Source organism: Mauremys reevesii, linkage group 4, assembly GCF_016161935.1.
Source record: "Mauremys reevesii isolate NIE-2019 linkage group 4, ASM1616193v1, whole genome shotgun sequence".
Classification (NCBI taxonomy): domain Eukaryota; kingdom Metazoa; phylum Chordata; order Testudines; family Geoemydidae; genus Mauremys; species Mauremys reevesii.
In genome coordinates this window covers 89,247,580-89,266,227 of record NC_052626.1, presented here as the reverse complement: position 1 = coordinate 89,266,227, position 18,648 = coordinate 89,247,580, and the positions used below count along the sequence as shown (strand labels likewise).

Here is an 18,648-nt window from a genome sequence, read left to right as displayed (position 1 = left end):
CCAGCCTCTGCTTAAACCAAAACCCATCAGAGAAAAAAACTTGCAGAGAGCAGTGAAGGGCGTTGGGAGACACACCTAGACCCCTCCTGACAAGGGTGACAAGATTAAGACATCTCCATTAGCATACAGAATGGAGAGCAGAGACAACTCTCCTAGTCTTATCTGCATGAAAGATGGGACAGGAAGACATCTCAACTTACATACAGAATGGAGAACAGAGAACCACACTGAATTCTGGGACCAGAAAAAGCAGGGAAGCACTGCAACATGGGAATCCAGATGCTAATGAACTGATGTCTGCACACACCCAGCTCAGCAATTATCAGACCAATTCTAGTAATGAATCCTTAATTGATATCCAAATAGTGAAGCAGCCTAGTTGCATTGTGAGCTCCCTGGAAGAAAATAACACCCATAGCCAAGAGTGACCAGCTCCTATTGTCTAGTCTAAAGAAAACCCTTGAGTCATCAGCTTACCTATAAACAAATCTATTGTTCTCCCTTGAACAATTGTATTTTCTCTACAAAAATCCCTACTCACCCTCTAGTCGGGGTTCTGATGCTTAGATCCAAACTGTGCCTCAGTTCCACTGGGACTCCATCTTCTCCTGATTGATCGTGCTGGGGACTCTGCCTGTCTCCTGCCCTCAGGACCCTCAGCTACCAGCATCATCTGGGAACTCCGACAAGTTCAAGCTTCAGGGAGCGGTGAGATCCCCTTCTCTTTCTCTCTCTGTCTCTTTTCATTTTCCTTTCTACCTTAGGCATTAAGCATTAATAATGTATGTTGTGTTGGTTTAGTCTTCCTTGTGTAGTTATCAGTATTATTCAATAAATAACTTTTATGGTTAAGTTGGTTGCTTCTCTCTCTCTTGCTGAACTTTACTCTTTTGTGTTTTTAGCTTCCCCCATTCACTCTACAGCAACACTTCTTTTACCTAAGCTAAAGATCCCTGCAGTACCCAAAATACTGTGGGGTTTGCTCATCAAGTAGGTTACTGCCAGTACAATTTTGATGTGAGAGTGGGGATAGGGACGTGCTGAATCTGGGACGCATAAGGGTAACAGCTTGAAAGTGCTGCTTGACCCAGTCCATGGAGCCCAGGGGCATATAAGGAGAGGCAGCTTGAAAGTGCTGCTTCATCCAGCCCAGTGAGTCCAGAGACATATAATGGGTCAGCTTGACAGTGCTGATTGACCCAGTCCGCTCAGACTTGCTCTGTTAATGTATGTGTAGGTGTGGGTGTGTTCATCCAGTTTTGGGGCTGGAGAAACCCAGCCCTGGGGAACCTAGGTCCTGCAGGATAGCTCCATTGGGAGGGGACTTGCAGAAGGGAGAAGTAGAGCTCCATAGGAAAACACAAGTGACACAAGCAGTACATTGATAGAATTACAGAATCCCCTTCCCCAGAAGAGTAACCCAAATAAATGAGCATACCCCAAAGTAATGGGTAAATTTGGTAACACCACGTAGGATACAAAAAGTGTAGGTGATCTCCTAAATTGTTTAGTCATATCCAAGTAGAAGGATAAGGCCCTTCTAACATCCAGAGAATGGAAGTAGGATTTTTGCTAAGAACTGTGAGGTTTTGGAAAAAATGCCAGTAGATGGATTGATTTGTTAAGATAAAAATTTGAAGTAACCTTGGGTAGAAACCTAGGACATGGATGTAAGGAGAACTTATCACAAAAGAATATGGTAAATGAGGGATCTGTCATCAAAGCTCCAATCTCCTCTATCCTACAGGCTGATGTGATGGTAACTAGGAAGGCTGTCTTTATAGATAAATGAAGAAGGGATCAATTAGCCACTGGTTCAAATGGAGGTCTCGTAAGGTGGTTGGGAACCAGGTTGCAGTCCCAGGAAGGAGTGGGGTATCTAATATGGGGAAACAAATTACTCAAATCTTTGACAAATCTGGATGATACAGGGTGAGAAAAAAAGGAAATCCCTCGATTGGGGGATGAAAGGCTGATATGGCAGCCAGGTGTAACATGACCGAGTTGACTGAAAACCCAGATGTCTTCAGTTCCAGGAAGTAATCCAGGATATGAGAAAGTGGAACCAACTCAGGCTGGAAGTAATGACAATTGCATCAGTGGATGAATCTTCTCCATTTCTGAAGGTAGTACAGGCTGATGTCTTCCTACTGTGTAATACACCTGCTCTACATCTGTAGAGCAGGAGACATCTATTCCCATGAACCAGCCAGAAACCAGGCTTTGAGACACAGAACTCCCAGTTCAGGGTGGAGCGCTTGACTTGCATCCTGAGACAAGAGATGGGGAATGGTCATTAACTTGATCAGTGGTTGGACACAGAACTGAAGCAGGTAAGGGTACCAAGCTTGTCTTGGACAGGTTGGTATTAAGAGAATAACTCCGGTCTTGACCTGCCTGACCTTGTTCATCACCCTTAGATTAGAAGTTTTGGGTGAAAGGCATAAAACAGATACCTCTTCCATGGTAGAAGGAAGGTGTCCCCCAGGGAGTGGTGACCCAGACTCTTCTTTGAACAGAAGAGAGGACACTGCCTATTCTTGGAGGTGGCAAAAAGATCAATCTCTGGCCATCCAAATCTCTAGAATATGTCCTGGAAGACCTGAGTATCCAGTTCTCTTTTGTAGCTGCAGGAGAAATGTCTGCTGAGGGCATCAGCAGTGGTGTACCAGATACAAGAAAGGTAGGCTGCTGAAATCTTGATACAGCTGGCTATGTACCTGTTCCAGAGCTTTATAGCTACAGCACACAAGGAAGGGGATTTTGCTTCTCCCTGTTTGTTGAGGTAAAATATGCAAGACAGGCTGTCCGTCATGACCCCGATTACTCTATCTTTGATGAAAGGCAGCATATGGAGGCAAGTGTTCCTGATCGCCCTTGAGCTCCAACAATTTGATGCGGAGTCTGGACTTGTGAGCCAAACTTCTGCTCTGAACCATGAAAGCACTGAGGTGGGCTCTCCACCCCAACAGAGATACATCGGTTAGTAGAGTCACTGACGGGGTTGGGCAGCAGACCGGGCCATCTGCACAGACATGAAGTTGCTCTTTCTACCAGTTCAGAGAGTTCTTTACATGAAAGGGGACTGCCACCTGTCTGTCCAAGGTGTCCCTGATCAAAGATTAGGCAATTTTCAACCAACCTTGGAAACAGCAGAGGTGTAACCCTGAATGATTGGTCACAAAAATGCACACTGCCATATGGTCAAGGAGGTGAAGTTCTTTATTGATGCCTGAGGGCTTCCCTGAATTGTCCTTACCAGTCCTGACAGAATCACACATCTGTCTACAGGGAGGTATGTTCTGGCTGTCACTGAGTCCAAGTATGCCCCCATGAACTGAATTCCCTGCTCTGATACAAACACAGATTTCTTTACGTTTAGTCGTAGGTCTAACTCTTAGAATAGAGTAAGGGCCTTTCAAGTGGCTGACAACATTGCCTCAAAAGAATGGCCTTTGAGAAGCCAGTCGCTGAGGTATGGAAAGACAAGAATTGCTTCTTGTCGAAGATAAACCGCCACTACTGCTAGAATCTTTGAGAACTCAGTACTGGAAATGATCTTGGCCCACAGTGAATAGAAAGCATTTCCTATGCAATGGGTGAATGGCTATATGGAAGTAGGCATCTTGTTGGTAGGGGACAAAAATCAATCCTCTTCCTCTAGAGCAGGAATTATAGTTGAGAGAGTCACCACCCTGAACTTTTGGGGCTTCACAAACTTGTTCAACTGTCTGAGATCCAAGATGGGCCTCCAACCTCCATCCTCCTTTGGTACTAGGAAGTATTTTAAGTAGAACTCCTTACCCCTATAAGGGAAAGGAACTGGCTCTACAGATCCTAGACAGAGGAGACAGTCCACCTCTTGCCGTAGTAGAAGCTCATGAGATGGGTCCCTGAAGAAGGATGGGAAGGCGGGTGGAAGGGAGGTAGCATCAAAAACTAAATGGTGTAGCCTGATGTTATGACCTCCAAGACTCATTGATCTGTGGTGATCCACTCCCAAGCCTGGTGAAAATGGATAATGCAATACCCAAAGGGAGGGAGGTGGGGCACAACTGTAAAGTGAGAGGAACGGGATAATTCAAACTCTCAAAATTGCTATATGGATGATACCTGGATGATCACGGAGGGCAGCTAGATGCTTCTCATTTGAAATCTGTCTCTCTTTCTGGGAGGAGGCTCCATGGGTCTTTGGTACCAAGAGAACTGCAACTTTGTGGATGAGTACAATTTTCATCTTAAGAGGTCCCGTCGCTTTTGGTCTTTTTTATAGGGGGTAGTCCTGGAAATGTGCTGTCTCCCCCTTAATTCACAGCATCCTCAAACTGAGATTTAGGGATGGGTGGGAAAACAAAAAAAAGGCACTCTCCTTACAAGGCACATAAAACTTCTTGTTCGCTCTTTTGCATGTTGGTAGAATAGTGGCCAGCATCTACCATACCATCTTAGATGGATACAGGAGAGCCTCATTATTAGGGAGTGCCACCCTGGAGGGTGTTGTTGACTGCAAAATGTCAGGCAGCTTATGCTGCTGGTCTTGGACCTCGTCCAGAGAGATCTGCAGAGAGTTCGCTATCCTTCTAATGAGGTCCTGGAATTATCTGATCATCAGTGATAGAAGGAAGGGGAGGCATAAGTGCCTCATCCAGCGATGATGACGTAATTGGACCTTCAGGGGTGACCTCCTCATTTAACTTAAGTTCTAACTCCTCAAACCTCTCCTCCTGCATTGAAAAGGTAGAGGAAGGATGTGGAACCCTGGTATCCATTCAGGATGATATTAGTGATTTGTTGAACTGTTGCTGATAGGCAGCCCACATGCCCCAATATGACCATTGTGAGGGTCCATGGAGGTGAAGGGGTATTCCACCATACTTGATGTGCTGCAAAGTCCTACTTGGGTGAAGGTGGATTTCCAGAGGGGTGTGTAGGAGAATCCCTAACAGAAATGGAGGAAATTGAAGGAATCTTCCTTCACGTCCTCTCATGGGGGGCAGTCAATGATGATGGAAGAGAGTCCTGTACCAGGGAAGGGCCACTCAGAGACTAAGGTCTCAGTACTGTGGGACGCTTGGTATCTGATAGCAACAGGGACTCTGGTTCATCCAACACCTTGCAGTACCAGAAAGGACCTACGTCCTGACACCACAGTGAAAGTGGCTGTGGCTGGAACCAACGGTACCAGTATCACTGAGCATTCCACAGGCTTTGTTAGGCGTTAATGCTTGCCTGTACTGAGGGTACCACTTGTACAGGCAACCCCAGCTGAACTATTTGCATTGGTATCAATGGCTGGGTTAAGGCGGGCGACTGCACCAATGGCAGAGCACAATACTTCAGTGCTGATGACAGGGCCAAGCTTGATGGTACTCTGTTTCTCTCTTTATTGGCGGAGAGTACAGGTGTCCTATTGGAGCTGTTTCTCCTCTCCCTAGAGCTCTGGGGCTTCGCAGGCCTGCTACCACAGGAAGAGTCCTTGGCCTCCACAGTACTCCAAGAGACCAGGGACTGGTCTGTTTTGCAGCTGGCTCCTTAGACAAAGTGTCCAAGCTCCTCTTTTTGGGAGTCTTCTCAGAGTGCTCCAAAAGCCTCCCTTTCTTAGGGGAAGCATGTCCTATGGTGGCCATGGCACTGGGCCTGTCTGGGGACAGATGTATGGGGAGGTTTTCAGACCTGGATCAGAGGGTGGTTGCAGGGAACATTCCATTGTTAATAGTCTGAGCTTTATCTCGCTGCTCTTCCTAGCCCTGGATTTAAGGCAGAGGTGGGCAAACTACGCCCCGCGGGGCCATCCTGCCTGGCCCCTGAACTCCCGGCTGTCCCTCGCCCCTTCCCTGCTGTCCCCCCCTCCCCTGTAGTCTCAGCTAGCCATGCTGGCAGCGAGGCGACGGGGCTGGTTCCAGCCAGGCTGTGCGGCTCAGGGGCAGATTTACAAGTGAACACAGGGTGCCCTAGCACGGGCCCACCAACAACAGGGGGACCCAGGGCCAGGCACTCGGGCAGCTCAGCACCGGCACTCCCCCCCCCATGTGGGGAAGCGGCTGCACTGTGGGGGCAGGGGAGCAGGTGGGCAGTGCAGGTGGCGGGATGGTGGGAAACGCAGGGAGAGGACTCAGGAGGAGCACCAGGCGGCCGCGTAGCCGGCCGGAGAGAAGTGGTGCTTTGAAGGGGAAACCGCCACTTCTCTCCGGCTGTGTGGCTGCCCCTGCTCCTCCTGAGTCCTTCGCCCATGTTCACAGGGCCACATTCTGAAAGGGGCAGGGATCCGGGGGGGGGGGGCAGATTAGGGGCAGTTAGGGGTCGGAAGCCGGGGGGGGTGGATAGGGGGTGGGGTCCCAGGGGGTGGATCCCGGGAGGGGGAGGTCAGGGGACAAGGAGCAGGGAGGATTGGATGGGTCGGGGGTTCTGAGGGTGGCAGTCAGGGGGCAGTCAATGGGAGGGGGTGGATAGGGGGCAGGCTGTTTGGGGGGGGCACAGCCTTCCCTACCCAGCCCTCCATACCGTTTCACAACCCCGATGTGGCCCTCGAGCCAAAAAGTTTTTCTACCCCTGATTTAAGGGCTAAACAAAAGGAGCACTTTTGGGAGATACAGGACTCTCCTGGGCACCAGACATACTTGGAGTGTCTGCTGCTCATTGACATGGCCTCTCAGCAGGAGAGGTAATGTTTGAAGCCTGAGGAACCAGGCACACCCAGCCAGGACAAGACAAAACTCACAGGGAAAAAAGAGGAAAAAACAGTCCCTCAGCTAAAATATCCAACCATACTAACACTAACAAAATGCTAAGCTAAACTAACTTTTAACAGAAGTGAAGAGGGTCTGCCACAAAGAGGCACAGGGTGCATGAACAGGCCGAACAGGCACTGCTAGCTAGAAATCTCCGATCAAGGGATTGAGAGGCGCATGTGCACCTGGGGTGGAGCATCCATAGGGACACTACTTGAAGAATTAGTTTTCCTGCTTCCTAGATATTATTGAGTAAAGGATGAAAATATTAATGCACTATAAACAGAAAAACGCTGGGGAAACACAGCAAGCTATATCATAATTTATCAGTATTCAGCAACTGCAACCAGACCATAATATTTAATACAATCTTTAATCTTTTCAGATTTCAATAAACCACCACTTTGGGGGGTAGTGGGTAAAAGTGTTTAATCCTAGTACTTTTTTTTTTTAATCAGAAAACTAACCTTCTCTCCAATGTAGTCTGCTTTCCAATTTTTTTAGACCACTGTAGGAATAAGATCACCATTATTGTGGTAGAGCATGAAGACAAACCAGAAGACAATCATCCTGTTTTAAACGTACTGTAGTCACCCTCTGTGTGGTCCCCTTTATTAACAGGAATAGAAGTACCGGATAAATATATATACATAGGCAGTGCACTTTTGATTGCTTAGTCTCATTATTCAGTCCTTTCCTTTTCTGAGTATTTGTCATAAGCTTTACTGTGAGTCTTATACATTTCAAAACATTAATTTGTTTCTTTTATTCTTTAAAATGAGTATTTTGACATAACAGATTCATCTTCACCAGATTTCCTTTTCTGTGGAAAAACTGAAGGTTATTCATAAGAATTTCTGCTGCTCTGAACTAAGGAAGAAGATGCCTGTTAATTTCTCCAAGCCAGTGGGTAATATTGTTTCCATAATTAATTTTAATATGAAATTCATTACCTTGTTACAGTGGGAAAGCTCAACTGATAGTACCAATGATTCCTGGAAAATTCATTCACAGAATTATGGGTCCTGCTAACTCAAAAGATGTGTTAACAAATATACATGTTAATATACATGCCTTGCTTGGTAATATTATGTACAATAAAAATGTTTATGGCACAAATGGTGGGGTAATACCCTGGACTTGTACCAGAGGGTACAATTATGTATAATTCAGCTTACTTGATCTTTGTTCATCCAGTCTATAAATTTTAGTTGCTTTCAATAAAATTATTTCTCTTTCAACAACCTAGTTAATGAATACAATACCCTTTTCATGCCCACATTTAGGAATCAACAATGTATCAACTATCTTTTTCTAAGGTGCCAAACCAACAAATTCAGATTATGTTTTCCACTCACTATTGATTCAGAGTCAGGGGTTATATGGATATGTCTCCTACTATTACCTTTGACAAACCATTCCAATAAATGGTCCAGTATCCTTCCTGGCCTAGTTCCAAACTCTATGTGTATTAATAAATGTTCCAAATCAGAGTTGAAGACTTTTCCTCCACATTAAAACTGGGTGGCCTCCCTTGGGAGCTCAATATTATCTTTAGGTGGCCCTTTCTTGCAGTTGTTTGTCACAAGTAGCTACTCTGACAGAGTAATTAAGGGACTTAACAGGATGTCTTGTTCTGTGCATGGACTCTCTCAGTTGTTTTATCAAAAAATATTTTATAAAGAATAATTCCCCCTCTCCCCCCAAAATGAAAGGTGACTGCATAATTTTTAGGCCTTAAGAGGACTGGACTGAAACGCTATTAAAAGTGATGATACATGCAGCATACCATTCCGCTGCTCTATATCTGGAAAGCTCCACCTACTGGTTTTCCGGTCCATATAGTCAAAGCCCATTCATGTTCATTAACTGCTAAGGAGGCAGTTACTTCAGTACGAGTGATTATAGGAAAGCAGAAAGAAAACATGGAGTAGCATCATGGATATACTTACTGTGATAAACTCAGGACAGACAGCTGCAAGGGGTGTATGTGTAGAAAACAGACCCAGAAGGTTAAAAGGCCCTCCTGCCTATCAACGGAGGAGGGGTAACTACAGGTCAATCAGGTTCAGTTGAGAAGGGGATACCAGAGAATCAATTAGGATCAGCTGAGAGGGAGTTACCGGAGGTCAATTAGGATCAACTGATTCCAACTAAGTGCTTCCTGAGACCTTTTTAAACCCTCTCCTGTTGGGAGAAGAGGAGGAGACATGCTGCCAGTAGGTTAGCAGCAGTGAGACTCACCAGGAGGGGAGGCTGCATTCCCTCCCATAAGAGAGAAAAACAAGCACAAAAGACTGGTGAACGGACTTCCCCTGTGCAACCCAGAGGGACTGTTTTACCCAAGCCTGTCTCGCCAAGGCTAAAAGCAGCTGAGGCTGGTGAGACCGAGAAGGTGCCTTGCCACATTACATAGTGACCCCTGCCATAAATGGGGGAGAGAGCTTGATAGGATCCTGCATATCAGTTTGCATAGAGCTCTGCAAAATCTAGGGCAGCCCTGTGTTTTGTCAACCTGTGTGGAAGAACTCTTCACTTGGTTGTGGTGGTGTTTCAGGCAGAGTATTCCTAACAGTTCTCTGACTACATATATCAATGCACTAATCACTTCTATTCAATAAAGTTTCTAACATTACATCAGTCACCAATTTTCATATACAGTCACTGGAGGAAGGTGAAAAGGAATGGACACAGAGCAAGAGTCCAGAGAGTGTTCCATCATCAGAATGTGCACACACTTTGTACCTTAAAATTGCTTTTATCTTCTCCATGCCAGCAAAGTTTAAAAAAAAAAAAAAGCTCAATAGAGTAAATAATTAATTATATTAATATTATGGATTATTCCTAATATTAAGATTACGGTCACTATTATAATAGTCTTCTAAATCTTTGTGTTTCGAGTTGGGTGTGTTGAGGCACTTTAGTACTTCAGTGAGCTCAGGGTCACAACTATTTCATCTATTTAGCAGCCTTATCCTGTATTTTTCCCCACTTAGATCTCAAAAACAAGCTGTACAAAACTCCCTCCACCTGAGTCTCTATTTTCACATCAGTATGCATTATTATATTCTGCACTTCTCTAAATTCTAAGTCAGCAACTCACTGGCAGATTTTACTTTTAGTCTTCTGAATATTCCATATTACACTTGACACAGCTGAGTCACAGAGGCCAAGATCAAATTGAAATGCAAATGATGTTTATTATTATGACTAAGAGAAAAATAGAATTACCTGTTCATAAACTCAAGGTAATCCATTTTCATGGTCTATGTCACTTATACGTATTATCCATATTTTCCTAGGGTAAGAATAGCAGCATTTGTAGCATAAGAATGGCTAGACCAAAAAGGAATAATTTGAACAATAGGCAACTAGACCTTGGACATGGAAGCTACATATTTAGATGCGATACTTATTGCAGATTGAAAAAGTGATGTGAAATCTTTTGTGTATGAAAACATGAAAAGAATAAAAACCGAATTGTGTACATAAACCCTCAAAATTCCTCTGGGACTATTTTTACAAGTTTTTGTGCTACTGTCATTTCCTTATTGATGTGTGAATGATAAGTGTCATAAAATGAACTGTTAATGCAACATGCCAAAGAAGAAAAATTGCCTGGATTTTTAAAGTTTATTTTTTTTGGAAGGTAGCATCAACATGGATTTTCTTAGGAGAAAATAAGAGAAAAATGTTGTGGATTAGAGTCTTTCTTACCACGGAGAGCAATATTCTGTACAAATTAGCATCAGTGATGACTCCAAGGTGCTCTGAGAGGGAGGGAGCTGACTTTTTCAGAAAATATATTGGGAGATGATGGATCTGAGATAATCTGATTGTACAATCCATATCCAGTATGTTCTCCCTGGATGGCATTCTTTTCAGGATGACTGTGTAGCCTGTTGCAAGAGCACAGTTATCAGGACAACTAGCACTTGGTAAATACTTCTGAGGACATTAAACAGCTGAAGAGTAATGTTTTGATTTGATAATTGTCTGGGTCATGAAAGAACCCAAGGGACTAATAGGGATGTGTATACATAGGCCTCTTTGAGGCTAAATGAAGATCTTGAGATAGCTTCTAAGATGGATTTCGACTAATGCATATTCAGTTTTGTTTTCTCGAATGACCTGCAAACATCTTTTGGATCCACATGGTCTCTCATCCCTCCTGAATATTTCAAGACTAGGAAGAAAATATATATATATATTTTTGTTCTCTTTATTCCTTGAGGGGTGCTACCATTGCTTTTACCATCTAAGCATGTTTTGTAGGGATCCTAGACACACAGCTGGAAAAAATATCCATTGTGGAAAGGAAATCTGGTAGTTTATGGAGTATCTTTTGATGACTATGTCTGAAACCCACTTGTCCAAAACTGTGAGTGCCCTGAACTTCTGTTTTCCAAGATCTGATTCAGAGGTATCTGTAGGTGATCATATTGGTTCCCTTGGATCAGTTAACTTCAAAAACACTCAATGCCAATATTAAGAAAAAAAATAATGAACAAAGACTACAATTCTGATTCTCAGTACTGCATAGAAACAGAAGCACAGTACTTACAACTATTTCAATTTATATTACAAAGTGAGGCCCAGAAGCCTAATCAGCTTCAGGACCCTGTTGTGCTGAGCACCCAGAAAAGCTTACAGTCTACAATAGAAAGTTGTACCACTTTAAATATATTTCTAATGTTAAAGCAATACAACATCCCCAGTGCAGGGACAGCTCTACTGATATAAAGGTGCTTCTATGTAGCCATTCCCATAGAAGAGGGGAAATAACTATACTGGAATAAGACACCTTTATACCAGTATAACTGCATCCACATTAGGACGTTTACCAGTGTAATTATTTTGGTTTAGAAAAAAAAAATTACACTCCTAACTGAAGTGGTGGTGAAGTAACACTTCTAAGTCTTAATCAGGCCTCAGAAGATAAGTAATGTACAAAGGGTAGATGAACTAATTAAATTATATATAGGTTTTTATATGCATAAATATTCATTTTCATATATATAAAGTAGATTTGTTTTTGTTATTACATCAATAGATAAGTTAGTATTGATTTTTCCTTACTGCCCCTCAGTTTAGTTATTTACAGGTTAGCTCGTTTCTTTCAGCATCGCAGCAGAGAGAAGGTATTTCACTGATGTATCTGAAGTGGCACCAAGGGAAAAAAAAAGTATTTGGGTATTTTAGAATTATATCATTGTGAGGAAAAATTAATCCTGGCTTGTTATTCACAGTTACCACAAGTGACTGGCATACTGGAAAGGTTTCAAACAACTGTTGTTCAAAATACTATAAAAATTCATGAGATCCCTTTTGTTTCAACACTAGGTGAAAAAACAAATTTGCTTGGGCAAAATTACATCAAAAACTTTTTCAATTCTGGTATAGGTCTAATGGCTTCACTTTCTAGTAATTTAGACATAAGATCACTGCATACTTTGTGCCATAGCAGGTTCAGTATCAGAAATGAGCAGTATGATAAAATCGTAAATTGAAAATCTAGGTGGTAATCCTATGACAAATGCTACCAAAATACTGGGTTGGGTTTTTTGTTTGTTTGTTTCACTTCTTCTGATTCCACATTTATTCCTCCACCTTGCTAGTATTTAAATGAATGTTCTGCATCACAATATCATCCATAATTGGAGTCTAGAATGTCCATGATAATAAGGAAGGTCCTGTTACTGCAAGCTGATCCATGTGAGTAGACCCCTGAGCTGATACAGAGCCATACTCACATCAATACGTTGTTCAGCTAGAATAATCAAGGCACCTTCACTTCAATTAAAAAAAGGCCCTTTTCCTGATATTGCCAAGCTGTATGTTCCTCTGGTGTTTCCAATCAACATTGCTTACAACAATGTTAAAACACTGTAGTGTGGCCTATTTGGTTACTTTAATTGTTTGCCAGACAACATTTAATAAAATGGGTTACTAATAGTATTTAAAGTGTTAATGGTAAATCATAAATAGTATAAGCATTCAAAAAATTAACACCTTATGTGGGAAATAGCATATATTATTTAATCAATGGTGTGGAAAATATTCCTAGTTAAGATGTGAGTCAGCTGCTGAATAGCCGCCTTTGATATTATTTATAGCCAAATGCAATTTTATACAGGTAGGAACAAAGAATGCAGTTCACACGGGATGGGGGACTTCATTTTGGAAAGCAATGAATTTGACAGGGATATAGGAGTCATGGTCAGGGAATAAAAAGTCCTCAACATGAGATCCCAAGTGCATTGCAGTGGCTAAAAGAGCTAATGTGATCCTTGGATATGTATATAGTGGAGTGTTGCGTAGAAGGTAGGAGGTAATATTACTACTGTATATGGCATTAGTGAGACCATTATTGGAATAATGTGTCTAGTTCTGATGTCCACACTTCAAAAGAGATGTTGACAAACTGAACAAGGTTCAGAAAAGAGCTACAAGAATAACGTAAGGTCTGAAAACCAGCCTTACTGTGAGAGACTAAAGAAGCTGAAGTGTGTGTTTCATTTGTAGGGCTATTTCTGTTTCAGATTTAAAGGTAAATGATTAATAAAAGTGTAGTTAGAGAAAAAAACACATAGTATTAAAGTCAATCCTTTTTAGTCTATTATATAGGATACAACAGATACAGCCTTTGTATAACTTGTAGATACAGAATATCCCTAGTGAAGGAAAGAAATATATTTTTTCATTGCTTCATATTAACCAAACCAAATCAAAACTTTTGTTATTCTGGTCTAGCCTACAGAAGACATTCTCACCTGAAATCTTGGCAGAGAATATTGTTCCTGTGATATTTCCCTGTGAAATAATGCTAGAATGCTACTTCTCTCAAGATTTTCAAGAGATCAAGATGGCTGTAAATTGTGTATTCCCAAATCAGTGACTCATCTGACTGGAGACAATCCTAAAATTGGCATTGGTACAACAGATGTAATGAATGAAAATGAAAGAAAACAAATTCAGGACAGATGTCAGAAAGCACTTTTTCAATGACTGAAATAGCCTATCAGGCAATATTGCTAAGACAAAAAACACTTGAGTGTCATTCAAAAACCAAAAATAGGTTATGAAAGGTGAACAGAATACAGTAAATGGAATGAGTCTTGATGGCCTGGAAGGCATTTACTTATTCCCCAAATGTATATATTCCTGTATTATGGCCTCAGCTACAATTTCAACAGAACTGTGGTGCCTCAGTAAACACAGACCAATTTTCAAATCCTGTAGAGCTACAACATTCTTAAGAGATACCTTATTTTTCATTAGATCTTAGAGACTTGACCAATACAAGTGAGGAATTCTCTTTATATAAAACTTCCATGAAACAAACTCAGCCACTAATGTTGCAAATGGTCTGCAGCCATGACACATCATGCATAAGTTAACAGATCTCATAAAATAAAGCAAGATCAGGCCAGGGCAATACTAAATCCAGGAGAAAAGAGTAGTTCTGCAGGAGGTGATTTTGGTGATTCAAGTGGGTAGCATTTTCCCTCTCAGTTAGTATTAAAACAGTGGTATGACATGGTGCTACGGGATGTGTGCTGATGGACATGGTGCTACGGGATGTGTGCTGATGGAGTTGTGAGCTGTTGATTTTACATTTTATCTATAACCCTCAACGTCCCACCATGATAAGATTATGCAATATCCTCCTCTCTGGCTTCCCAAACAGCCTTCCCAAACTGCTTCAGTCCATACAAAAAACAGTTACTCAACTCATTTTCCCTCCACAAAATAATCAAGTAACTTACCTCTTTGAGTATCTCCACTGGCTCCCCATCTACTACTGCAGTGTTTCCCAAAGTGTGGTATGCGTACCCCTGGTGGTACGTGAAAAGGTTTCAAGGGGTACGCAGCAGAATTTTTTATTTTACTTTATCATAGTTGTTTTTTTTAGCAGCAGAAAACAGTTAACTAAAATTTAATATATAAGAATGATGTACAGTAGAAATACACACAGGTTTATCTTGTAACTAATATGATAACACGTTCAGTAACATCTAATAGCACAGCAGAGCCGACACAAACCACGTGTGCGCGTTACAGTTGCTCGAGCAATACGCTTGCCTTTGTGGCATGCGCAGAAGTCATACTGATGGATAAAAGATAAAAGTGAATAACTACTCATAGTAATCTAAAGAACGTAGCAAGTAGTGTGTATTAATATACAAAATTTCTCTCTTTTTGTTTTTGTTAAACCCATTTACAATGGATTGCTGGTTAAAAACGGGAAGTTTGAAATGTACAAAAGAAAATGATGGAGGAAATATGAATGTTAGTGATAATTATGCCAAAAAATGCAGTGATATGGCTACATCAGACAATTGTGATGACAAAATTAGTGAACTGTGTGAACCATCTGTAAGTTTACTGGACGTATCAGTTGCAAAGAAAACAAAAAAAGCCTGCAAATATGTTGAAGAATATCTTAAACTGGGATTTTCGTGGACTGGAGATGAGGAGATGATATGTGTGATTTGTTACGAGACCCTCACAAATGAAAGTATGAAACCATCCAACCTAAACCATTTCAATAGCAAACAAAGAATATGAGGGAAAACCTGTAGAATTCTTCGAAAATAGGCGCAAAGATGTCCCAAAGTCCCAGAAAACAATTCGTAATGTGACAGGAGGTGAAAATCTGAAAGCTTTGGAACCTTTGTATAGCGTGGCATATTTAATTGCATAGTCTGGAGCTGCTGAAGTGACTGGCGAGACATTAGTAAAACCTGCAGCCAAAGTAATGGTACAAGTGATGATTGGAGACAAGGCTAGCAAAGCTATAGATTGTGTCCCCCCTCTCAAATAACACTGTTCATCGTAGAATCACAGATATGGCCGAAAACATAAAGCAGCAATTATTGTCAAGTGTACAAAAGAGTCGGTACCATGCACAGCAAGCGGATGAATCCACTGATGTGGATTTAGCTAATCTTTTGTTGTTTGTCAGATATGAGCTGAATAATGAAGTCCACAATAATATTTTGTTCTGACAACCTATACCAACACATACAACTGGAGAAGCTATTTTTAAAGTTATTGATGACTTTATCAAAAATAATGACTTGGATTGGAGTCGTTGTGTTGGAATAAGCACAGATGGCGCCAGAGCCATGATTGGTTCAAAGAAAGGAGTTGTTGCATGTATTCGAGCTGTTGCGGCAGAAGCAAAATCGTCTCCTTGTTACCTTCACAAGGAAGCACTTGCCACTCAGAACATGCAGGCAGATCTAAAGCAAGTACTGGATGAAGCTGTGAAAATAATCAGTTTTGTGAAAGGCCGCCCTCTGAACGCCTATGCAAACTAGCATATATTTGCAGATATCTTTGCTCATTTAAACAACCTCAATCTATCCTTGCAAGGGAAACTCATATCCATATTCCATGTTCAAGACAAAGTGAGCGCCATGGTCGCAAAATCGAAACTGTGGCATAAATGTCTTAGTGGTTGTGAACTGGATTCCTTTCCATCTCTTCATGACTTAGTAATAAACTTGACTAATGAACTTGATAGTGATGTGTTGCAAATCATGAAGCAGCATCTGGAAAGCTTGCAGAAAGATCTTCGTAAGTATTTCCCTGAACCGGAAGGCACCTTTGAATGAATAAGGAACCCTTTTATCATCAATGTTCAAACATTGCCAAATAACCTCTCTGCTTCAGAAGAAGAACAGTTCTTGGAGCTGGCTTCAGATAGCTTCCTGAAAACAAAATTTGAGCAAAATACACTGATGTCATTTTGGTTGGGGTTAGCTCTGAATATCCAGCTCTATCGGACAAAGCTGTCAAGTATCTTCTGCCTTTTCCCACATTGTATTTGTGTGAGATCGGATTCTCCGCGCTGGTTGGCATCAAAACAAAAAAAACGAAACCATCTTATTGACGTGGAGCCCCATCTTCGTCTTAAGATCACAAACATCGATCCAGATATCCTCGCGATGGTGTCTGGTCAAAAGCAGTTCCATCCCTCACACTGAGTACTCTGGTTTGTACTGAAGATTTTTCAATACCAAAATAGTAAGTATTAAAACTAATGCTTTTTTCACTAACCTAACCAAACCGGCGTATTTTAATTTCAGAATGATATGAATTCACCATATATATAAATATATATATATATACACACACACACGCTGTTCTGCCAGACTGTTGATTCGCTTCTATTATTTTAATTATTTCTAGTACTATTTCTATATGTTACTATTACTTCTATTAAAAGTTTTGTTTCAACTGTATCTAATATAATTTTATATTTATTTCTAATAAACATTTAATCCAGAATGAAACGAATTAGGTGTGTTACCCTGGCGAGCCGTGTGCCAGAGGTTGCCGACCCCTGCACTAACCCTTTCCTTTTTCAAATCTCTCCCTGTCTCCCTGTTTTGTGGAACTCATCATTAATCCCCCAAAAGAGAGACAAAGACAGAGAAAGAATATGTTGTAGAAAGAAAATACTGTACTTCTCAAAGACTGGATCTTCAATGTGTCTCTCACTTTGCCTTTACTCTGTACTCTATTTTCTATATTTGATTTAAATTACAAAACCCTGGGATAAGGACGGTATCTTCCTCTATGTCTGTGCTGCACCAATAACCCTGTTGATTCTCAGTAAATATTAGTATTATGAATTATATAGTGCTGGTGTACTCTATTAAACAATTGCTGTGCTTCTATCCTACAGGTGGTTGCACTTCAGGTGTGGGTATCTCTAATTAAGGCTGGGTTCAGTCTTCATTTAGAGCAGGAAAAAAGCGTTTCATCATCTCCAGATTTACAGCACATAATCTAGGAATAAAGACTAATTTTCTGAAGATTTTCAAGTTCACTGATTTAGTTTTAATAGTTATAAACAATGTTAATGAAACCTTTAAGAAAACTGAATTTGTGAGACATGATTTTTCAGGCTTCTTTTGTTTATCAACTATGGACCATAGAAAGTCCAAGAAAGCTTGTATCCAATGAGAGTCAGAGTCTGTTTCTGGTAACATATAATTTTTTTAATTCCTTACCAAAGAAAAACAGGCATTTTTCAACATCGTTGAAAACTTTTGTACAATGTGTAGCCAATGGATAACAGGTTTTATGTTAGCCATTTATGTTCTCTGAGGCAACACTTGAAAAACATTATAAATAATTTAGAAGAGCACTACAACACTGTTCTTTTGTGATACGCAACCCAGTGAACTAGAACAATTTTGACAGACCCCCGGCTTGGTGGCTCCCTTGTTCTGCCTGACTGTGGCTGTCAATGTTCTGTGGTTTCAGTCTAAAGAGTCCATCAATCCTCCAGCTATGCCTTTAGCCTGCTATCCTTGGTTCTTCCCAGCTAGAGGACCTATTAGTTCCATATCTGTGTTGCATCAGAACAGCAGATCTTTGACAAACATCATAAAGAACAGGCTGAGAGGCTGGCATCCATATTGAGACAGTTAAGGTTGTGGGGCCAGATTTTCAAAGGTATTTAGGCACCTTAAATTACAGACAGGCACCTTGTGGGATTTTCAATGCACCCAATCAGGGAATTAGGTATCTAATATGCTCTGGTGCTTTTGAAAATCCCTCTAGGCATCTACCTGCAATGTTAGCTCATGGTGCATTTTCTGGTGTATAGCAGTTCAAGTGGTGAGGAATGTTTCTGGGTGGAGGAAGAGAGGGATGTGTTAGATGGCTTAACTTTTCATTTTCTTGCTTTTGTGGTTTTATCTACAATTTTAACTGACACAATGCAGAGTAAATCTAGTTACTCCCTTTAATGGAAACTCCAATATCCATCTTGATTTCTAGAGTACCCAAAAGAACTGCTGATGTTCTTTAAAAGCCAGTGCAGATGTTGCCCTGCTCAGTGGCCAATGACCTATAAAAGGGAAGTGAGGTGTGAACTCTTTGGACTTTGAGAAAAAAT

The 18,648-nt window shown here is 41.4% G+C and overlaps 1 protein-coding gene and 1 long non-coding RNA gene across 7 annotated transcripts in view; one reads left to right on the top strand and one right to left on the bottom strand.

Moving 5' to 3' along the window:
• Window positions 1–18,648, bottom strand: part of METTL15 (methyltransferase like 15) — a 199,051-nt gene that overhangs the window by 70,233 nt on the left and 110,170 nt on the right. The window lies entirely within an intron of this gene.
• Window positions 7,569–17,566, top strand: LOC120404469. Of its 2 annotated transcripts, none has more exons than XR_005598009.1 (3): window positions 7,569–7,638; window positions 14,981–16,763; window positions 17,428–17,566. It is a non-coding gene; the product is annotated as an uncharacterized LOC120404469 (long non-coding RNA). The 2 variants fall into 2 exon arrangements; XR_005598010.1 differs by lacking the exon at window positions 7,569–7,638 and adding an exon at window positions 12,418–12,443.